Raw genomic sequence first — 24,680 nt, 5'->3', positions numbered from 1 at the left:
TTTGTTTCCCGTATCAAAACTGAAATCACATTAATTCTTTGTATCAAAACGGTTCAAAATACGGGATATTTTCAGAACACACACACTCTCTCTCTCTCTCTCTCTCTCGTTCTCTCTATAATTCTATATATACACACACCTCTCCTTCATTTTTTGTCCTCCCCAACCTCTTCCTCTCCCTTCAAAAAAAAAACAAAAAACCAACCTCAATTTACAAGACGTCAGAATTCCAACAAGGCTTGCCCCAACTCCGACTACCCACCATCAGAATCAAACCCTCCACCGACGAAACTCCCACAATTCAGACACCGAAGAGTGGCAGCAATAGCGACTGCACCGATGATGAATGCCGCACCCTCACATCTCCCGAGCACAAGATTCTGACAATGCTGAGCTGGCCTCTAGCCCCGAAGAAGCCGAGGCGAACCAAACACTTCAATTCTTGGTCTGTGTTTGTGATGAAGAGAAGACTATGGTGACTTTTTGACTAGTGGTGATAATATCAGTAGTTCAGCACCACTACTACTATTACTACTACTAAGTTACTTATTTTTTGTAAGTTACTAAATTATGATTGTCAGTTATTGACGGTACCCAAGAAATTATGATGGCTCATTCTACAAGTTATTATAGAATTAGAAAATTGTTATAGAGATTTCTATGGAGTGTGGTTCTTTATGGCAATCTGTCACTAAGAGGAAGTAATGGGGTTGAAGCTAATTATTGGGATTCTTATGTAGTTAACTGGGGAAATTTGCGATCTCCATGGAAGTCCATTTCTCAAGGTCTTTCTTTTTCGTCTCGATTTCCTTGTTATTTGTGGCTAATGGGGAAATGAGCCAGTTTTGGGAGGATGTATGGAAAGGAGAAATGTAACGCCCTCAAAATTTTAACATTAAACCCATCAATATAGGCATACATTGATATATAAAAGTTCCACTTTCTTCTATTCATCAGAGTTTCATTACCAAAAGTATTACATGTTAGCAGCAAAAGGAAATGCCCTACGGGCTTACAGCTTTCCAAGTTAACACTTGGTTACAACAAAGGAGTGCTAACTCATTTACACATTAAGCCCGTGGCTTTGAATATACATGTAATACATCAAAGAAATAAAACAACAAAAATCTGCCTGCCTCTAGCCTCCTAAGCTACGTCCTTGGAGGTGGCATGCTACCTGTACCTGAAAATGATATTCTCATATAGGGTGAGCCACAGCCGAGTAGAAATATACTAAACCAAATATGAACAATGACTAAAAGATTAGCAGTTGATAGATGGCTAATACTGATACTTTCCCTTATCACATTTTACGGTTTCATGACATACAAGTCCATGTTACAATCCATTTTCCAATTCTTTTCAAATTCTCAATTTATAACCCTGGCTCAGAACCTGGCCAAACAACTTATATGAGACAATAACTCACATCAAGCACTTTCCCATTTCATCACAGATAAGCATACAAACTATATCACACACCAACAGATAAGCATACAAGCTATATCATCACTTCCACAGATATGCATAAGAGCACTATCACACTTCCAATGACAAGCATATGAGCTCTGTCAACACATTACTAGATAAGCATATGAGCTCTATCTATGGAGTCCATCCCCTATCTCCTCCCAACAACATCCGGTTTAGAGGTCCATCCCCTATCTTCCCCTAAACCGTGGAGTACATCCCTGTAGACACCCCATTTTTGACCGTCCTCAAGACTTGGACGTCACCGTTTGAACACTTGGTGCTTATCCATGTTTGTGTTCGTTTGGAGTTCCCGGAGGTCTCGGCTCGCGTGCCTTGCCTCAGGATCTCCGAACTCGACTGTTTAGTGTCTGGTTTTGCACCAAACACTTATGTTTTGCCTTGGAAGGGCAGGGTAAGGCTTGTGGACCATCCCCACCCATCACCGGCAGTGGCTAGAGGTCACCGGCTGGTTTTTGCTGCCACCGGCAATGTATATTGCCGGCCGGCACTATTTGTTGCCGGTCAGCACTTTTTAGTGCCGGCCGGCACTCTTTTTGGCCAAGATGGCATTTTTGGCCGGCCGATTACTGTGCATCTACTTTTGCAGATATTTTAAGACAGCTGTCTTGCTTTTGCTCCCCTCCATACACGTGTATGGAGGGATCTCCCTCTTATGAAGCTTGTCTTGTAAGCTTTACAAGACAAGAAGTGCCATATAAAGAGAGAGGGGTCTCTTAGCTTAAGAGGTTAGAGAGTTTAGATATTTTGAGAGCAAAAACAGCCATTGTTAAGCTCTGATTTTAGGGTTAGGGTTAGATACACTTCCTATCTCTCTTTCCCTCTCTTTTGTGCTCTAGGTGTTTTGTGTCTTACTATTTCACACAAACACCTAGTGTTTCACCTTCCTTTGGTTATTGAGGTTCTAAGGGACTGGTCTTGAAGTTTTGGTGTTGGATTCAAGCTAAGGAAGGCCATTGGAGCACCATTTGTGAAGGGGTCATCAAGGGTAAGAAACTAACACCTTTATTCCCCATTTTTGCACCTTGTTTATACCTATCTTAAATTCGTTTTTGAGCCTAGTGTATAACACAAAAAAGTTCTGTTTTTTAGTCCTCTTGATTGTTTGTTAAGAGTGATTTGTGGTTTGGGTAAGTTTGAACACCCTTAGGCCTTAAAAGGCCTCATTTTGTGCCCTTTTGTGCTAGCTCCGGGATTTTGGTGTTGGGGTCTCTTCACCACTGAAATCTTGAGGGATTTCAGTGGTGAAGATGATGCCTTGAAGTCCCAAGAAGGAGAGGGCCACCCCCTCTCCTTGTTGTCCTTGAAAAGGGCATGTTTTGGCCTCTTGAGAGAGCATCATGCTTGAGTGTGTGTTGAGCATGTTTAGGCTATTTTGCATGCTTATATATCCATAATATAACATGATTTTAAGTTGGTTTTGGTACTCCATGCATGCTTAGCATAGTTGCCTTGTAATGCCATGTTATTGCCTTAACATGTCTTAAGTTGTTAGCCTTTGTTGGAGCATGTTTTAGGCTTAGTCTTGTGAAGATTTTGTGCATGTTTTGCCATGTTCTAGGTCTGTCCTAGGTTGTTTGGGTCGAATTTGGCATGCATCATATAGCCCCTTTGCATTCCGGCTTGTTGGCCTTAAGTATGTGAATGTATAGCATGCTATCCTTGCATTGTTTTGGTGATTTGGGACCATCCACCATGCCATTTCAGACCTTATTGTATGCTTGAGAGCTCACATTTGATGTCCCTTTAATGCCTTGTAAGGTTGTCATCTCATGCTCCATGTTTTGGTGTTTATGCATGCCTTTGTTTTTGAATCATTTAGATGCCATCTAAGTGGTCCTTAGGCCTTGTATTAATGTCCTAAAACTCTGTTTTTTGGTCAATGATTTCATGCCATGTTTGGTCTTGCTAAGTGTAGTCCAATGCTCCATTGGTTTGTTTTGAGCACTTAGGCCATTTGATGCATGCTTGGCTTGATTTATTGCTTGGTTTGGCACCATGTTTTAGCATGATTTCAATGCTTATGTTGCATGCTAATTAGTCCATGATTCCCCCTTTCAAATGTGTTTGAGGGTTGTTCAATTTGTGCCTAAGTGTTGGCCTTCAACATGTGTATGTGTGCATGTGTATTTGGTCCCTCATATTATAGCATTATGGCTACTGTTTTAGGCCTATTTAGAGCTGCCTAATTCATGTTTAAGTCCATCTTTCTATCTATTTGCATTGCCATATGTATGCTTGTATGCTTGCATAAGCTTGTCCTCATTCCATGTTGCATCCTTAGTTTGTATGCTTAGGCTGCATTGCATCTTGCATGCATGCCTTGTTCCTTGACTTGATGATAGGAATTGGGCCTTGTTTGGTTTGATTGGTTTGCATTGCATTTGAAATCAAAGTTGCATACTTGGTTCTTTGGGCCATCATGCATGGAAATGCGTGATTGGTGGTCCGAGAATCGAGGCCCATGCCCCTTTGAGTCATTATCATGATAAGGGACATGGATGGTGCATATATGCCTTGAATTGTGCTGCCATGCTTTGCCTTGCCCTCTGTTGCTGTCATTTGCAGATTCTGCAGGAACACTCTGCCGACCGGCAGTGTAAGGTGCCGACCGGCAACAATTCCTCTGCTGACAGCTTCATTTTGTGCCGATGGCCACACACCACTGCCGGTGGTAATTCCACTCAGCCGGTGACACTCCCCAGTGTCCAGGGATGCAGTCCTGAGGTTTTGACAGCCTCCAGAGGAGTGAAGGAAGGAAAACAGAGGCAACCTATGCATGGCGGCGCGTTTCCCGAGGCAGTTTACTGTTTTCCTAGATTAGTTAATTTGTTAATTAATTAATTAATTTGTAATATTTAATTAGCTTGCGTAGTTAATTAATTTGTATTATTTATTTGGTCCCTCCGAGTGAGGGCAAATCTGTAATAAGTGTGCGTGGGTGGTGTGTATGTCTTCCAATCCCCACTTCTTTTTTCCCTTTTATTTACCTGCTTATGATGGTAGATTAGGGCACGTTTAATTTAGCATACCTTATGCTATGCATGTGTGCATCCATGCATTTGTATTGCATGCATTAGGCTCGGTACATCACGCTAACTGCATTTGTACTTCAATTCAAAAATTGAATATGTGATAGTTGATCGCATGTCATATGCCATGCTTAGGTTAGCCGAGCCTATCTAATTGCATCCTGTATGTGTTGCATTAGGCAATTTAACTTGAACTAGGACACGCATGTTTGCTAACTAGTTTACTGTTTTGGCACGGAGTACGATGTAAGTATTTTCGCTTTAGCATCCCGCATGCGTGTGAATGTTAACATGACAGCATGTTTACCATGTGGCTAGATGCTTATGTGATAAAATGTTTTGAATGCCTGTGGGTGAAGGTTGGATTGTTTGAGTTGGAAAAACTCATTGAAATCCGTGTTTTAGCCTACTTGCGAGTAGCAAATTCCAAAGCATTTTCAAAACGAACGGATATGCAATGTTTCTTTCCAAATTAGGCAATCTAGTCTATACTTGTTTGCTGCGCGCATAACATAGTAATTCTAGGCTAATAAATGGAATAAGAACACATAACGTTTTCAAAATCAGACATCATGGTTAGTAGAGGCCGGTCTTCGGACCGGGCGACAGGGGGTGCTCATAACTGACCTTCCCCGATCGTACCCAAGCTCTCGAGCCGAGACAACTCCGGTGATGACGGACATGTGGCCTTCGGCACCGAGTCAGGGTTTCCTAAATTCCCCCATTTTAAAAAAATATTTAGGTGGCGACTCTGTATCTGGCAAAGCAGTCCATGTTTGGCACTACTTTTTCAAAAATCTGTTTCTCAAAACGATTTGCCAGATTTGGACTCTTTGGTTCAGATTAAGAACCGCGACAACAAAAATCGCGAGTCCGAACTGTAGTAGCGAGGTCCCCCTCCGCGAGCGCGCCTACAGTTTCTGGCGACTCTGCTGGGGATTTTTAAAGAGCTTGACTCGAACTCATGATTTCCTGTTTTGATTTCATTTATGTGTTTCTTTGCATTGCATGTGCATTGGTGCGCCTAGGAACACAGTGTTTGCCGTCTGCCATTCCTGAACGGTTTGCCGGAGGCTTGTCTTGTCAAGGCATGTCCATAAGGCTGACCGGCTATGGGCTCTGACAGCATGGGAACACAAACCCCGATTTTTACCGAGGCACCCTTTTCGACCATCCGACCTAGTGCATATTCGGATCCATAGTGACCATTCCAAGTTAGGACAGGTTGCTTACCCGACGTTAGGTTGTTTGAAAAACCGTTGTGTGCGTAGTGAAACCCTAGCTCCTAACAAAATAGGACAGGGAAACCCTACCCCAACATAGGGGTGTTTTTGTTCTCTTTACTTGCTATGTGCTTCTAGAATGTATTTCTACAGGGAAAGTACATGTCAGTTTGCAAGTTTGAGTATCAAACCTGAGGACACCAGTACCAGTATCAGTTATAAGAATCATTTATCCGCGGGTATCAGGGTTCAGTTTTCGGGAACAGTGATTTCTGGGAACAGTGATCAGCAGTAGGGTACAGTTGTTTGGCTACACCCGTGTTTGATCAGTTTGGGCTGAAATGCTGTCTGTTTTTCCTTTCAAGGGTTCAGAGAGTTGCAGAGTTGATACAGAATAGCCAGTGTCTCCCCTTGCTGAGGCAGGATTTATGACGGCACAAAATTCAGAAGAAATTGTGGTTATGACGGCTGCATTGGAGCAGGGAACCGCTCCGCAGAGTGAGGCCAGCATCAATATGTCACATCCACCCAGGTCGCCCGTTGTGCACCCGGTCTGGGCTCCCCAGTTATATCAGGCTCGTGAGCCCACCACCTTTGAATTGATGGGGATGATAGGTGACCTCCAGAGGTCCGTGGTCGATCTGGCCTATGGAATGTCGGCTTCACCGCCAGCGGCGCCGTATGCCGGGAATTTCGTACCACAGGAGCCCCCGCTACTGGGGCGGATTGTGATAGAGCTCAGCCAGCCAGAGGTGGCTTCCAGCTACAGCCGCGACATGCCAGCACCGACCCAGACCCTTGATCAGGCTGAGGCTAGAGGAAAAGACAAGGCAAAGGTAGATGCCGATCCTATTGAACAACTGATGTGGGCAGTCGAGGCTCTGAAAGTCAGAGGAATGACCAAACAACGAACATCTGCGATCGTGATCAAAGCTGTGGATGATGCTTTCCCCACTCCGATCAAAGGCAGTTCAAGCCAGGTAAAAAATCGGGATGGGCCCCGTCATGCCCAGACAATTCTTGTAGTTCCCAACCCTGCACCGGGAAAGGTTCAAAAAGCCAAGGCAGTGCCAGCCGACCCTTTCGCTAGCGCATCTGGCAAGAATCCTCAAACTTCAAAGTACCTGCCCCGAGGGCGCAGGGTCTTTCACGACCTCTACATGCCTTTGTCTAGGGCATTGCTAATATTGGCAAAGAATGGGCCTCTTAAACCTTTGGAGCCTCGACCACTCCTGAAGAATCTCCCCGCCACGCATGATGCTACCTTGTACTGCGCGTACCACCAACAGTCCGGTCACAGTACCGATGGATGTTCCCGCCATCGTCATGAAGTGCAGGATTTGATCGATAACAAGGTTATCCTCCCACCCACCTCAGGCAAGTCCGTTACCACCCAGTTGTTGGATTTCGAGGACTCAGATACTGCGAGTATGTGAAGTGAACCACCTGCGGGTGACATTTGGTGTATTTTGGATGTAGCGTCTGGCACGCATTTTTGAGCATCGGTGAAACCGAGTTTTGTAAATCCTGGCTTGGATATCGAGTCAGTCTTTTGTTTTGAGTCTGTCTCTTTGTCTTGAGTCAGTCTTTCGCTTAAGGGTCTATCTTGTTGTACCGAGTCAGTCCCCTTTGTATATAATACTAGGTGATTCTGGGGTTGTTGTCCCGAACACCGTTTTGTTATTATCTGTTTTTGTTTTGAGTCTGTTTCTGCCAAGGAGCCAGTTACACCAATCAATCCGAACGGAACAGCTGTTGCTATCTCAACTTCATGCTTGTTTTCAGCATAAGGGCCAGAGAATTTGATTGGGCTGACAGCACATCTCGCCTGCTCTCCTGCGTGCCAAACTCATTGCATTAACCTAAGTTTTTCAAAAAAAAAACTTTTGAACACAACGGTGATGAAAACGAAGAGGAAGGAGTTCCTCGGGTTTTGTAAAATTTTGATCATTTTGAGAGAAAGAGAGGCGTGCTAAGCCTTTTAATGAATGAAATCATGCTTGTCGGCGTGAGTACTGAGAAGGATCCTGGCCTGATCCAGATTGGTTCCACACTATCTTCGGCGCGAGCGATTTGTCGCTTTCTTAAAAACTTTCAAAAACAAATGTTTTGCGCGGCCCTGTGAAGACTTGTGTGGAATCCCTCTTGAGGTCGCGCAGCCTAGGATCGCTCTCAGCCCCAAGATTCAACCCATTTGTTTTCCGACTTTGAACCCGTTCAGAACGTTCAGAAAGTTCAACGGACAAACGCCATGAAAGGCCCGTGTGGCCAGTTTTGAAGTAGCCTTCGATCAAGAAGCATCAAAGTCGAATCAGAAGAAGTAGATCTCGCCGGAAGAAGCTCGTGGAGTAACCGGGATGGATTCTCCTCTAAATCATTGCAACGGCCGTTCTCCTAGACACAGAGAGGCTTCAATTTCAAAAAAAAACCATTTGGCATGGACTTGCTACACTTTTACCCTTTGAGAGGCTCGCTGGGCCGAAAACCCGGAAGGGCGACCCAGGCAAAAGTTAGAGCAAGAGAAAAATACAAAAAAGACAAAAAATGCAAAAAGAAAAGAAAAGAAAAAATAAAAAAGAAGAGAAAAAGAAATGCACAAAAGAAAATGAAAAAAAGCTCGCAAGGTCGAAAACCTGCATTGGGCACCTTGGCAAAAATGAGAGCCTAAAAAGTGAAGGTTAAAATACCCGAGTGTACCTTAACCGGAACTACGTGAGGCTTGATTCCCATGTTTGGGATACGTAGGCAACTTCATCATGAAGTCCAGCCCCTAACGCTTTCATAGCGTCTCAGTCCATGTAATGGTTTCGATTTCGTCCCCAAAGTCCAGCGGCCAACACCCTTCAAGGTGATTGTGTCCATATATTTGTTGTGACCGTCTTCGTTATCGCTGTGTCCAAGAGCTCGACCACCGCCAATGAAGACTATTTGCAGACTGCTGCGGCACCACCCAAACAAGGGGCAACTTTCCGTTGCCACGAGCCGCCGTGAGCCACCATTCAAACTAGGGGCAACTTTTCGTTGCCTCCCACCCCCCTTCAAACCAGGGGCAATTTTCCATTGCCTCCGACCCGAGGTTGCGCATCTCGAAGAGTAAGTTCCATGCTTGTTGAGCATCAGCTGTTTGAAAAATAGTTTTTGAAAATTTTTACTGAGGCTGACTATTTTCTCGAAAACTATTTCATTTTTCAAAACTGGACCATTGTCTTGGACCCAAAAAGGAAAATTTTCAGTGCTTGCAGCCTGACTTGCATGCTTTTCAAATCAAAAATCGAACAAGTACGTTAATCCGACTCTCATTTTGATCAAAATTGTTTTAGTAGAAAGCAAAAACAAAAAATGGTTAAAATGATGAACTAGGGGCACAGTTAAGCCAGGCGTTCTGTCTTTCCCCCGTCATCGACGTACTTGCCAGAAGAGCACTCTGCCCACCAGAAGAAATGGCCATGAGCTAACGGTGTTGAGCATGAACCCACACTGTTCTATTTATCCATCAATCACCCCGGGGAGGGATGAAAAATGAGAGAATGAAGAATAGAGAGGTGTAAGTTGAGAGAAAAGTAAGGAAAAGGGTTTTGAGAAAAAAATCCGAGCTCGAGATTCGAGTGATGTGAGAATCACAAATCAGAAAGGGTGGGAAACAATACCCAGGTTGAACTGGCTCCTCGTGGTCCGAGGTCCCCCATCTTCCCTAACGCGTCTGTATGTTGTGTCTTTTGTTTTGTATATCTCCACCTTTGTTTTAGGTCTTTTTCGAGCGTGTCTCGTTGTGTTTAGGTCGTGTACCTTTATATTTGAGTCCTCCCCGCTGTGTTCAGTTGTAGGCTCGATATCCCGGTTTGAAAAACCCTCATTCGATTTCAAAAATCATTTACACTGGGAATGCTGTGCCATTCTCTACATTTGAACGTGTTTCGACTCCAACCGGTTCCATCTTTGAGGTCCGTCCTGTTAGATTGGGCCGTTTGTTCAGAAGTTTGCCGTGTGCAGAATGAATCGAATGCTGTGTTATGGGCTGTATGCAGATTAATCCCTAACAGAGTAAGGGCTGTATGTCCAGAATCAGGCAGTGGGTTGCTTGGGTCATTTTGCTGTTGGCTGTTTAATTATCTGATTATTACAAGTGCAAGTGTTCAATTTTCAGGTAACCAATCAATTTCATTTACATTGAGGTGTAACAGGGTGGAATGCGATGCAATGCATGAGATATGTAAATGTAACACTTTTTAAGTAAAAATCTGTTCATTTCATAATCTTTTTCAAGTACAAAATTTTGAAGAAAACAAAATCTGCCTGCGGCAGTACAAGGTAATCTAACTACCAACAAGAGGAAAAGTACAAAGAAGAAAAGGTAGCAAAAATCTGCATCCATGTCAAGCAACTCCGAAGGGCCGTCAGTCTGTCCTGGTCCTCTTCCTGGACGAGGGTCCAGGAGCATCATCAGCGTCGTCGTCAGAACCCGAGCTAGAACCGCCTCCGGACTCCTCCTCCGATGACTCGGACTCTGCCTCGGCCTCCGCCTCTGACTCCTCGTCATCATCATCGTCCGGGACTGGAGCTCGCGAGCTACTCCCGACATGAGTACGCCCTCCCCTGGTACGGGGAAATATCCGGCCCTCCTCATCTCTTCCCCGGGCAGGGACAGAAGGCCTAGCTGGAGCACCTCCTGCCATGGGAATCTGGAAAGGAGGCTGAAAAAGTACACAAAAGGGAAATGCATCAGTATACTGTAGACAGTTTATCAGTGCAGAATGCAGTGTATGAATACAGTGTATGAATGCCGTGAGCAGTTTATCAGTGCAGAATGCAATGCCGAGTACAGTGTATGAATGTCGTGGGCAGTTTAACAGTGCAGATTGCAGTGTATGCAGTGTGTCAGATACTGTGAGATCAGTGTATCGGGTGTTGTGCCGTGCATCAGGTTATGTAAAGCAGTGTATGAATGGTTTGAGGCCAGTGTTAGAAGGACATACCGGTATGCTGTAAAGGGCTAGGAGGTCAAAAGTCCGCTGAAGCATCCCCATCATCGAGGCATTCATCACCAACGACTGACGGGTATACCCAGGGGAAGCCTGCAAAAGCGTCAGATGCATTAATATTCTGTGGAATATCAAGTAAACTGAAATGAATAACCGTACAAAATGCAGTAAAACATACCGGAGGTAAGTTGGGGACCTCGATGAACTCGTGACCAGCCGGTGGAGGGGCGAAGGGGATCTAATAGGTCGCCCCACCTTGCCCCTGGAAAGTCAGTACAGCGGGCAGGGCGGGCCAGCCAGCTCCCCGTCCTCCCTGCACTCCGCCCCTGCCACGGACTCGGGCCCTCCTCGCAGCCCCTACTCCAACTCCCGCTCTGGCCCCAGCCGCCGATGCCACAGGCCTGGCCCCCTCTGCTCGACGACCGCTCAAAGGTCGCATCAGGTACGTCCGCACGTACTCCTGATAGTCTCCGGTACCTCTGAAGCCGGCCTCCTCCCAGCTAATGGTGTAGTCATCCATCTTCTCGCTGGTGAGCCCCTCGGTCTCCCTCATATCTGAGGGGGGTGAACCGGGACTATCTGCTCAGGTAACCCCAGGGTCTGGCGTAGGAAACGCTCCCCCAGGTACCAAGCCCGACAGACCGGGCCCTCAAGCAAGATCCGGAAACGCGAGGTCTCCTCCGCACCAGCAAACCGATCCCGCATCGCCGCCGGCAAGGGAGCCCACGGCCGCCATGTGATCTGAAAGTGACAGACAGTTTGTTATCTACTGTTTTGGAAATATACAGTGGAAAAGCGAAGCTTAAATGAACTGTAAGTAAAACATACCTCGGCAGGGGTAATGGTATCGAAGTATCGGCGGAAGAAGCCGAATGTCTCCCGTGGTCGCCGGGTGTATCTCCCGTCGAAGCGACTCGAAAATGGGACGGCCAGAGGAGTCTCCGCAACTGGCACAGGAGCGAGCCTAGGGAAGTAGGCGTAAACCCACAACTGCAAGATAAATACCAGTGCATTTATCAGTTGAAGCAGAATGAAGAATAAAGCAGAAATGGCAGAGCCGTATGTTGTGCAGTGTATTGTGTGCAGTGTACAGTGTGAGCCATGTGCAGTCAGTGTAAAGCAGAATGTATGTGTGTGCCGCGTGCACAGTATACAGCAAGTGTAAAGCAGACTGCAGTGTATGCAGTGTACAGAGTACAGAAAGTACGAGACAGAAATAAAAAAGCGGAGAAGAAGTGTACCTCCCAAGCCCGCCAGTAGCCTCCGAGTAGCTGGCCGCTGCCGCGAGAAGCCGAGCTCATGTACCCGTAGAGAGTGGACAGAGCGGCGCCGCCCCAATCATAGTGCAGAATGTCCCGGACGTCCACCAGTGCGCTGAGAAGACAGAGAGGCACGGTGTTCGCCCGGTTGGCGAAGATGGTAGTCCCGAACAGGAACATGAGGAAGCCGCGAGCATACCTCTCCACGTCCTCCGGGGTCATCTGCGCCTCCTCCTCCAACACGGGCTGGACTCGAAACTGGACCTCGAACTAGGAGTATCGAATGAAACCTGGGCGAGCTAGGGGTGGCGCCTCCCCCAGTAGATGGACCTGAGCGGCGGTCCACTCATCCATGTCAATGTCGAAAGGGATCGGATCACCCCCCACCCCGATGCCGGTGAGCATCGAGAAATCATAAGGGGTCATCGTCATGTCCCCTGCAGTGGAAAAATGAAAAGAATCGGTGGTGTCCCACCATCTCTCCGCCAGAGCGGCAAGGAGAGGCCTACAAGTGGAGAGCCTAGAGAGTCCTCGGCAAAAGGCGCCGAAACCCGCTCGATCCACGATGCGCCGGACTGCATCAGGGAGCTCACCGTACCACTCCCGAGCGCCAGTATTCCCATACCCGCGGATGGTATGGGAACCCTCCTGTAAACAGAAAGTAACAATTGCAAAACAACATTCAAAATGCAGTTTTGAAAAAGCAGATGAAGCATGTGTGCAAGTTTGACAGATTCAGGCAAATACCGGGTGTCGGTGTGCTTACAGTGAAATACGTGTGATGTGTCAGCGTGTTTGGGTGTTTCAGAACAGATATAGCATTGTGTGCAAATTTAACAGATTCAGACGAATACTGGGTGCCAGTGTGTATGCAGTAGAATACAGTGAGTGCAGTGTGTTTGAGTAATTCAGGGCTAGTGCAGTGTGTGTCCCTCTACTAGTAACCACTAGCTCACCAAACAATCTCATATTATATAGCGATCCCGGTTGTCCCTCTACTGTTTTGTTGTTTTCCGGACTCGGTTCCGTGAGGTTGGTGGTTGTGTACCTTGTTGCTATCCTTTAATTCCACCAGTGTGAGTTTTGGGATGTTTTGGGCAGGTGGATTGCAGGTTGGTTGAACCTTAGTCTCAAATCTAGTTGTCCAGGTTTTTGGTGTTATGCTCGAGCGGGTCATTCTGCGCTCGAGCGGAGTTTGGTTTTCGGTTGTCCGCTCGAGCGGGTTTTTTTGCGCTCGAGCGGGTCTTTTTGCGCTCAAGCGGGGTTTACACACTTCCAGTATTTTGTGACCCTGCAAAACTTCTGCAGGTGTGTTTTCTACGCTCGAGCGGGTTTCTTGCGCTCAAGCGGGTTGAGCTCGAGTGGGATTGTTGGCGCTCGAGCGGGTAGTTCTTTTCCTGAAAAGTTCTGGGAGATGAAAATCTGCGCTCGAGCGGACTTGCTTTTCACGCTCGAGCGGATGTGTTTTGCTTTTGTTTCTTGACGCTCGAGCAGTCATCTATGAGCTCGAGCGGGACCAGATATTTGTGCTTTACGCTCGAGCGCTCTATTCTACGCTCGAGCGGGTCGTGCGTATATGAGTTATCCACTGGGTGATTTTAAATCACTTTTTACTTTTCTTTCTCTCTCCTACTTTTTCTAAAACCCATTTTTGAGAGCCCCTCTCTCTAGAAACTCCCTTCTCTCTAGGGTTTGATCTAGTTAGAGTGCCCTCCTTCTCTTCGGCCTTTGTAAAAGTTGTGTTGATCGTCGAGGGGGTCGTTTTGATCCGAAAATCTTGGTCTTTGGAGCACTTTGGTTTTGGTCTCTTCTCCATCCGAGCTCTAACTTCGAGGTAGGGATATCCTACTCCTCTTTATGAGCTTTGTCTTTAAATTTTTGCATTTCAATATGTTGGGGGTTGTTGGGTAATTTTGAGAGAGTTTGGGCCTTTGTATAATTTTACAAAAGTTGGGGTTTTTATTTATATAAAACCTAAATGTATGTTTGGCATGAAGGAATGAAATTAATGTTGAAGCATTGATGAAAAAGGAACCGTAGGGGTTGAAATGTTAATTATGGAAAATGCCCTAATTACATTGATTGATTAATTTGTATAATTAATTGTTGGAAATGAGGGATTGAATTGCGAATGCGAAAATTGGAAAGGGAAGGGATTAGAGGGTGTAGTTGGATCATTTATCGCTCACCTAATTGAAATGTTGATTTAATATCCATTTTTGTGCAATTATTTTCTGTTTAGAAATAACTGCTTTGGGCTATCGGTGGAGGATAGTCTTGATTATTGTAGACAATGCATGATGATTAGGCAAACTAAAACTAATCGATTGAATGCGTCATAGGGTATGATGGTGGATAGAATACATTAATTTTATATATTGATTGATTGTGTATAGAACCTTTGTGTTTATATGCATTGTGTGTAGAGGAGGAGATGGGGGATGTACTCCGCGGTTTAGGGGAAGATGGGGGATGAACCTCTAAACCGGATAGTGTTGGGAGGAGATGGGGGATGAACTCCGTAGATACAGCTCATATGCTTGTCTAGAGAAGTGAAGATACAGCTCATAGGCTTATCTTTGAGAAGTGTAGATACAGCTCATATGCTTGTCTAGTGAAGTGTGGATACAACTAATATGCTTATTTGTTGATGTGTAATATGTTTATCTGTTGATGTGTTGACATAGCTAATATGCTTATCTATTAAATAAAGATGGAGAATGAAAAATGACATAGACTTGTATGTTATGAAATTGTGATGTGATATATGTGGATGTATCAGTGTTGACCATCTATCAATTGCTAATCTTTTAGTCATTGTTCATAGTTGGTTTAGTATATTTATACTGGGCTGTGGCTCACCCTATATGGGAACATCATTTTCAGGTACAAATAGCATGCCACCTCCAAGGACATAGCTTGGGAGACTAGAGGCGGACAGACCTTTTGTTGTCTTATTTCTTTTTGATGTATTACATGTAAATCCAAGCCAAGGGCTTAATGTGTAATTAAGTTAGTACTCTTTTTTTTTGTAACCAAATGTTAACTTGGAAAGCTGTAAACCCGTAGGGCATTTGCTTTTGTTGTTAACATGTAATACTTTTGTAAAGAAATACTCTGATGAATTGAAGAATGTGGATCTTATATATATAAATGCATGTTTATATTGATGGGTTAAATGTTATTTTTTTGAGGGCGTTACATATTATAATATTAGAAGATATACGGGTATAAAGATACGTATACATATACGTGAAATCATATTATGTCAAAAATCATATGATTTTATTACATAATCTCTTAAATTCAATTTATTTAATTAACCATAACAAGTTAACTTAAATAAATAAACATACGCCAATAGCTACAAGACATTCCTTTCAATTTATTCAATTACCCCTTTGTCAATCGAATCAAATAATTAAACAAATTCATAATGACATCTAACAAAACATCAAATACATTTTATACAATCTTATGAGATGAATCCTTATGCCATGTCATGCTCAAAATATTTTTCTCATCTTTTGAAAATCTTGTACACAATATCAATTTGAAAACACATTAATCCAACAATTTCAATATATCTTCGAGGTGGTAAATACGACTCAGGTAATCCCTAGGCTGGTGTCTGCAAGTAGGCATATCAGGCACTACCAAATCCCCCACTTTACCGGTCTCTCACTGGAAGGCACGTGGCACCTCCTTCGCGCGCGTTTTTGGTTTTTCACCATGGACACTTAGGCCAACTTAACCAATATCAACTACACCCCTTATCCAGACTTACCAATGTACTTACCCAAAACAAAACAATAGATCTTGTTTCACAAAACAATTTCTCTTTTAAAACCATAACCTTCCAGTGCAAGATTAAAAATCAATTTTAATGTTGGTTCGATAAAATGATAATGCAAAATGTACAATCATTCATATGATTCCACTTTCCATTTCCTCCACACAGTTCTCCATTGTGATCAATTTCCATATCTCTATCAATGTAATATCATAATACAATCCCAAGAGATAACATAATAATGTCAACATTCATGTATTTACCACATGTAAATCAACAACTTCCAACTTAGTCTTTTGAAGACAATTCAACAATATTATTTATACACAACAAACTTCCAAAATCAAACATTTTCTTACCTTTCCAAGGATCTCCTCATTTAAATACCAACATGGTAATTCTCTACCGGTTACCAAAGCCAAAACTTCTAAACAATAGGTTCATCGACTTCTAACTCACATACTTTATCAATGAAATGTAATCATAATCTTTCGAAAATTCAGCACCATCCCAAGCATTAAATAGAATCAAATTCCCATGTAGCGCCCCAAAAATATAAACCATTTCAATACAATAATAATAATCATGGTTCACAAGAGACGCCGAAAAGATATGTTCAACATGTTCCATTACATAACTCCAATGTTTATACAAAAGTAATCTCACATGCAATTATACATTCATTGAAAACTAGTACATGAATCTATAGCATGTAAAATCATTTAACCAAAATGAATAAAGGCCCTCAAGGGCTTACAAGTTCCAAGGCATAGCCCGGTTACACAAAATGGTCCCTCGGACCCATACATGTTTAGCCCTTGGCTTTAAAAAAATTTACAACCTCAACAAAGAGCCTTGTGCTCTCAAAACACATTCCCACGCCCTAATTTGGCGGGTTCACCACGTCCTTTCTGCACCAAAACCCATAGGGGTGAGCATAAAGCCCAGTAGAGAACCCTTAACAAAGTATATACATTTATGCAAGATTTCCAATATTAAATGCAAATGCAAATGCAAATGCCATGCAATGCCATTTTAAAGAAAAATTTCATTTCATACTCTTCTTGAAAATCACCATGTTTCAACAACAGTTTGCAATCTCAACAAATTTCAAAACTTCCAATTTTAAACAATAGGGGCGGTAAATACGAACAGGTAATCCCTAGGTTGGTGCCTGCAAGTAGGCTCAACGAGCACTACCAATAACCCCACTTTACCGGTTGCTAATCGAGAGGGAAGTGGTACCTCCTCCGCGCATGTTTTCGGTCTTTCACCTCAGACACTCAGGCCAACTTATCAAATTCATCTACACCTCCTAACCAGACTTACCAACGTATTTACCCCATAACATTTCCATAATTTCAATCACAATGATTCATTCTCAATGAAAATTCCATTTCTCAAACCAATTTTTCATGACATGCAAGGTTAGAAATGCCAATGCAACAATTATCCATACAACTTTGTGTTTCTCTACGTTGATCATAACTACAACAAATTTTCCATAAAGGTTCAAAATCTTCGTTTTCTCCTTTCCATGCTATTCCATCAAATAGCCAAAAGTTACCATCATTGCCCATTTATAACAATGTAACCATAACTCATACACTTTCAACATTTTAATCATTTCAAAGCTATAGCATTATGTTGATATCAACTTCCAATCTCAATGATTTTCATATGTTAATAAATTCTCCATCAACGTATATACAAAACATTTGTATAAAACAAAACATTTCCCGTTCTCTTTACCTACCATGGCACACAACAATATACAGATATAAAAAGAAAAACTATATATATGTATACACACATGTAATCATCAAACATGTGCCCTCATCTTCCCCCCCCCCCCAAATTTTTTGTAGGGAAAATCCCCAAATTCTAGGTTTTTTCACAAATCCTAACATCTCCTCATTTTCTTTTCAACCCCTCACTTTATACCTCAATCTCAACCCATATGGCTCAACAATTCAAGAAAAGTCTTTAAAAGAAACAAGGATAAATCCCTTCTACAAAACCAATAATTTTTTGAGCCATAAAACCCATTTTTTCGAAATAGACAAAGATGAGCTCAGAAAATCAATCCAAACTCGCAAATATATATATAACTCAAAGGAAACCCTACCTCAAGTTCTTTGTTGAAGAGGTGAGATCAAAACTCTAGAGTCAAAGGTGAGAAATTTTTGATCTTCACCACACAATGGGATGTTCTAGCTTAGATCTCCAAGGCTTGACATAAATGATGGATCTAGACCCAATGGATTGCAAGAATCAAAGATTTTTAGTGTGTGATGAGGGTTTTTAAAGAGAAGGGGGAGTAAAAGTGTTTTTAGAGAGAGAGGGATGTAAGAAAAATGAGATACATTCAGCCCCAAAAGGAAAAAAAAAAAAAAAAAAAAAAAGAGCTCTCGGACTACTCAGATTGCCGCACGTGCAGCGCTCCCCTCCCGCACGTGCGGAGCACCTTCCCCGCACATGCGGCCTGTCTTCCCCGCACGTGCAACCTTCACCCCCGTACGTGCGGCTTTCACCCCTGTACGTGCGGTGGTCCTCTCCCGCCCTTCACTCTGCACTTGCCTTTTAGGCAGTGTGCAGCCCTCTGAACCCAACCCTCCTCGCATGTACGGCCTCATCCCCCGCACGTGCGGCCCTGACCCAGCAGCCCATAATTTTCTAGTTTGACCCTCGGGCAATCCGGACCTGACCTTGCACTCTCCGAAACAAGTGGGAATCAATCACCGAAGAAACAAGGATAGGAATTCATTAGAGAGGTACCCCCGGACACCACAAACCCAGACAATTAACAAACTCTAAACTAACCCGACACCTCGGCAAGATCACCCAGGATTAAACTAAGGAGAAACGAAATTAATGCCACACCTGGTCATCACAACCTCCCCACCATTAGAAATTTCGTCCGTGAAATTTAAACAAACCAACCAAACAAAAGGGCTTCGATTTGGACACAAGAACGACCTAAAACGGAGTCCGGATGGGAGAGTTATAACCGTTTGAAGTTTTAGTATCTGTGTTGGAAGCTACAATGATCGAGCGGGAAAAGAGACGCTCGAGCGGACTGTGCGAATTCAACAACTTAAAAAGTGATTTTCTAGAACATTATCTCCACTTTTCTGTTCTCTCTTCCTTCCCCTCATCCTAGGTCCGAAAAACCCTGGATTTTTGACCCAAATACCTTCCATTCCCCAAAGTTTTGGCTAAGATCTCTTACCAAAAAGTGAAGAATGCTTTGAGTCATATATGGCCAATCAGTCCTCTGGACGAAGGAAACATATGAGTAATAACTAACCTCCATTGGTTCTATACTGTTATTTTAATTGGTTCATTAGAATTAAGTGGAATGGACTGATTATTCCATCAAAATACTCATTGCAACGTTTGGTTCACTAAATAAAATGATAGGAAATGCATAGCAAATGAAATCATCATTCACCATTATAAGGGAATGATCATTTCATACAAAAGCTTAAGGAATGAGAATTCCATTCCATTATCACCTACTGACAAGTCTATCTCCATATTGACAAGATCCATATCAGCAGTACCAGTGTGCACAATGGCACACACCAATACACTATCGCAAGAACCCCCATCAACACAACTATACTTCCATGGTTCATCTAATAGACAAAAAATTTCATCAACAACATCATAAACAGAACATACAACTAAACCCTGAAAGTTTTTAATACTTCAAACCCATGCAGAATATAGAGATCATCACAGCTTCTTGCATAAGAGACATTGATCTTGTTGACAAACAAAATTTCTGAAGATGTGAACGGAGTTAATTAAATAGTTGGTCTCTCATTATTAAGAAATGTAACAATAGTAATATCAATTTTCATATCAAACCACACAGAACTAGCAACATGGATTTGTTTGTATCTCGACCTCCAAATTACATAGCGCCCTTCCAATTTACCAGTTGGAAAATAAAGTTTTTCTCAGTTGTCATGTGATACATCCAGAAGATACTTTCCAAACTACATAATAAACCATGAAATAATTTGCATTCGATTTTTTGGAGAATAATTTAGAAATATTTCATGGTTTTATTATGTAGCTTGGAAAGTTTCTTAGATTCACTGTTAGCATGAACCAATCAAGCAACCTGTTGCTGACCTTAATGCATGTGATAAAGGAATTGGTTAACAAATTTGTTATGGTTTGAAGATTGAAGGACATGAAACTAAGCATAAAATGTTTCTGTGTTTCATTGGTTTCCTTTCTGATGAAATGAGCAAAAGAATTTGTATTGATTGTTAGCAAGACATAGATGCTTCCATTAAATTCATAATGGCCCAACACACATTCTCTATCTGAAAGGTTTAAGATTTTTGTATTCAATTAAGTGTTTGTGTCATCCAGATTGAAGAACAATTGTATCAAATGGTTGGCAGGAGATAGAAAAAAAAAAAAAAAAAACTTCAAAAGGCCTTGTAGTAGTAATGATAAGGTGTTCTAAGCAATATATTTTTTTTATAGTATAACTTGTAAAAGTAAAGTTAATTACAAGTAATATCAAAATGTACATTTCTCATTCTATGATTTTGATAATGACACTAAAATTTTATTCAAGGATAGAATAAGTAAAAAAAGAATATAACGAAGGACAAGAAATCCACAGAAAACAAAAATAAAAAATAACATATCACACACGGTTTGCCAATCTCTATAAATAAAAAACAAATGGATCCCTGTAAAAGGAGATGATATTGAAGCCCAAAAAGAAGACACTAAAAAAATTTATCCCATAGTTCTTCTAAACCTTTAGATTTATCCTAAAAATTCCTAACATTTCTTTTCGACCAAATTACATACGCACCCCTCCCCCTCCCTCAAAAAAAAAAAAAAAAAAAAAAAAAAAAAAAAAAAAAAAAAAACCCACATCCCAAAGTGCTTGTGCTTTCTTCCTCAAACCAAAACCTCTATAATCAATCAAAATCATTTGATTACAAGTATATGGTGCTATCCAATCAATATCCACTAGCTACAGTAGCCTATGCTATATAAACATAGCCATAGCCATAGGACACAGGGCCGGCCCTAGGGCCCCCAAAAATAGGGCCCCCAAATTTAGTAAAATGTTCTAGGCCCAAAATGTTTTTTTTTTTTTTTGGTTTTAGGATCAATTTAAAGGGTTCCAAAATATTTTATTGGGCTCATGTATGGTTTAGCCCATATTTATTTATAAGTGTAGTTTGGCCCATATTTATTAAAATAAAAATATATATTAAAAAAAAGTGTTGGGCCCAAGAAGAACAATACATACAATATATGGGCCATATTTTTTTTTTTTTACCTTCTTTATCTATTAGATTTTAGTGGAATAAATAATTTTGCCCGAATTTTTTTAACTAGGTCTTTATTAGTTTTAATTGAATAATTTTTTCATAATTTTTTTGCTCTTATTTTGTTTCATTAAATTGTTTTGTTTACAATTTTAATGATTATATGTGTGAGTAAATTTTTTTATGACTACAAACAAATAAAAAAGTTGTAACTTATTGTTTTATCCATGATTTTTTTTTTTCAATATAAGAGGAGCCTTCATTTTCGAAATTCGCCTTAGGCCCCTTAAATCTCAGGGCCAAAATATTTTATTTCGTCCATGTATGGTTTAGCCCATATTTATTTATAAGTGTAGTTTGGCTCATATTTATTAAAATGAAAATATATATTAAAAAAAAAAGTGTTTGGGCCCAAGAAGAACAATACATACAATATATGGGCCCTAATTTTTATTTTTATTTTTTAACCTTCTTTATCTATTAGATTTTAGTGGAATAAATAATTTTGCCCGAATTTTTTTACCTAGGTCTTTATCAATTTTAATTGAATAATTTTTTCCTAATTTTTTTGCTCTAATTTTGTTTCATTAAATTGTTTTGTTTATAATTTTAATGATTATATGTGCAAGTAAATTTTTTTGTGATTACAAACAAATAAAAAAGTTGTAACCTATCGTTTTATCCATGACTTCTTCTTTTTTTTTTTCAATGTAAAAGGGGCCTCCATTTCCAAAATTCGCCTTAGGCCCCCCTAAATCTCAGGGCCAGCCTTGATAGGACAATGCTAAAACAAATTACCTATGCTCTCCTCCTCTCTCCTACCCATAATACACCACTATGGAAGTAAATGACAATGATATCCCCTTTTTTGAAATGTAACATTAATATTGAGTTTCTTATGAGCCATAAACCATACAAATCTTTTACTTTTAAGAGGCACAATTGCATTCCAAATCATCTTTTGAAAAACAAAAAGTGATACATTAGGATTGTTAATAATCCTACAAAAGAAATAATAGCCAACAATCTTTTATCAATAACATTGGGCGTCAAAGGAACATCCTCAAGAATAGACAATAAAGAAGATAATTCAATAGCTTTCCAATTGTTAAGGTTTCTAAATAAATTAAAATTTCAAGAATTCATAGCTAAATAAAAAGAAGCCATAAGGAGTAATAGAAGAGTAATGAGAGCAAGAGAGACGATACAAACAAGGAAACAAAAGATCAAATGAGATTTCTCTTTTCCAAACATCCTCCCAAAACTGGCTCATTTCCCCATTACCCACAAATAACCAGGAAATCAAGACGAAAAAGAAAGACCTTGAGAAATGGACTGTAATAACCCGACCCTCGTACATGATTCTGGTATCTTTTCAGTCCTCTATTCTGTGTTTTTGAATGCTTATTGTGAAATTCTATGTGAAACTACATTGAATTAAATGAAACTTGGAAATATGGATTCCTATCTGTTGAATAAGAAAATTATCTGTCGCACTTAAACTGTTTGAATCCGGAATTGGAAGCCTTAGAGACTTAATTTTCTAAAATTGATTTGACATTTGAAATTTGCATGATTTTTAAGCTATAATGGGATTTTCTGTGGAATTTCAATTTGGGATGCTTAAACGATTGAATTTTTGTCTTATTCACCCTTATAGAAATATCTCTATATATCAAAGTTCTTGGATCATTTTGACTTAGAAGCTTATTGAAATATCTCCTGGAGGAAGAACTTAGTTGGGAGAAGGGTTGTGGGGAGTAGCTCATCAAAGAAGGTAGAGGCTTGTGAGATTGAAGGGAGATCTAGCTAGTGAAGTTCAAGGTAAGTCTAAGTTTCCCAAATTCAACCCTTTCTTTTTAATTTGGAGAAGGAATTGCTTGTTATGGTGTACCCTAGAGTTGTAATGAGGGTTTTGGATGTATTGATTTATTGGTAAGATGATTCTACTACTTGCTTGTGTCAACTTAATTTTGTTTCTTGAATTACCATGTTGGAACCCATATGTGTATATATATAGCTATATATGTATATATGTGTATGCAAGAGACATAGGTTGTGGTGATGATTAATTGAACTTCCATGATTCAAATGGGGGTGTGTTTGTACCCTTAATTACATGATCTTTGCACCATATTTTAGCATTTAAAGCATCTAATTTGGGCCTTGTTGTTGATCACCAAACATGGGGTTTTGTATGATTTTCGGACTGCCAAATAGGGGCCAGACCGCACGTGCGGAGGTCGTGGCCGCACGTGCGGAGAAGAGGAAAAAAAATGGGAGAGCATACTGTTTTTGGCCGCTCGAGCGGTGGAGAGGGACCGCACGTGCGGTCCATGTCCGCACGTGCGGAGGGGTTGGCCGCACGTGCGGCCCAGGTCAGAAATCCCGTTCGCTCCGTTTTACATGCTTAACCCTTAGGTCTTTTCGGAATTTGTGTTTGATACTTTTTGATGATTGTACATGTAATTGAAATGTAATAATGCAAGAAATGGTTTAAAAGGAGAAAGAAACTAATGTGTTATCTATGTGTGTAGGACACACCACAAGAGGAACCACCGCTCCGCAACAATACTGTGAGTAACAGTACACCGAATGTACATTTATTTACTGTTAATATCTGCGATTAAGGTTCTATTTTCCGACAGTTACGACATTAACATATGTGTTGATTGGAACGCAATGGAAATGTAATGTTAAAAGGATTATGTACATTTCTGTACATGTGTGGGCCGAAAGGCTGTTCAGTATATTTCTGGGCCGAAAGGCTGTTCAGTATATTTCTGGGCCGAAAGGCTGTTCTGTATACTTTTGGGCCGAAAGGCTGTTCTGTATTTCTGGGCCAGTAGGCCATTCTGTTATGACTAGGCCCAAGGCCGTTCTGGAAAATAAAACAACATTAGACTAACTACTTGGAATCCATTTTTGTGTATGCACTGTTCCATATTATGATTTAAATTGAATATTAAATTGTTTACGTACTGTTATTCACTAAGCTTGTCTCACTCTGTAATTTTGTCTGATTCTGTAGGTAATCAACTTGAAAGTCAGTCCTAGCATCGATACCATCTATCTTTTGTCAACCTAAGGACAACCAGGCACTTGGAGAAGCCCTTTGCATGCTAGTGCAGTTTTGCTATACCTTGTCATTTTGTACAAATATTTTGTTGGCCAAAGTTGATTGTATTTAATGTTTTGTACGTGCCCAATTTCTGGGCTGAACTTGTAAACGTATACGTATGTATGTACCTTATTTTAGATGTATGTTCCCTATACGTCTATTTGTGAGTCGTGATCCTGGCATATTTGTAGTGGCTCAATGGATGTGTCTGCATGTTATTCTATTATATTAACGCTTCCGTTAAGGCCCCGGATATTATATATAGCAGGGTAAGTGTCTGTTTCTTAGTAGGTCATGCCCGAAATTTTAGGGGCAAGTTTGGGGCGTGACAAGTGGTATCAGAGCACGAGTTGCTATCTCACACACGGATCCATTGAGCTTTAGGATGTCTAGAAAGATGTAGGCATCATGTAGTAAAGGAAGAGTGATAGCAACGTTAAATGTTTTCTGCTAACGCTAATGATGAT

The sequence above is a fragment of the Camellia sinensis genome, chromosome 12, assembly GCF_055761805.1.
Source record: "Camellia sinensis isolate YWXY chromosome 12, ASM5576180v1, whole genome shotgun sequence".
In the NCBI taxonomy this organism is placed as follows: Eukaryota; Viridiplantae; Streptophyta; class Magnoliopsida; order Ericales; family Theaceae; genus Camellia; species Camellia sinensis.
The sequence above is the reverse complement of the archived record's forward strand: the minus strand, read 5'-3'. Positions refer to the sequence as shown.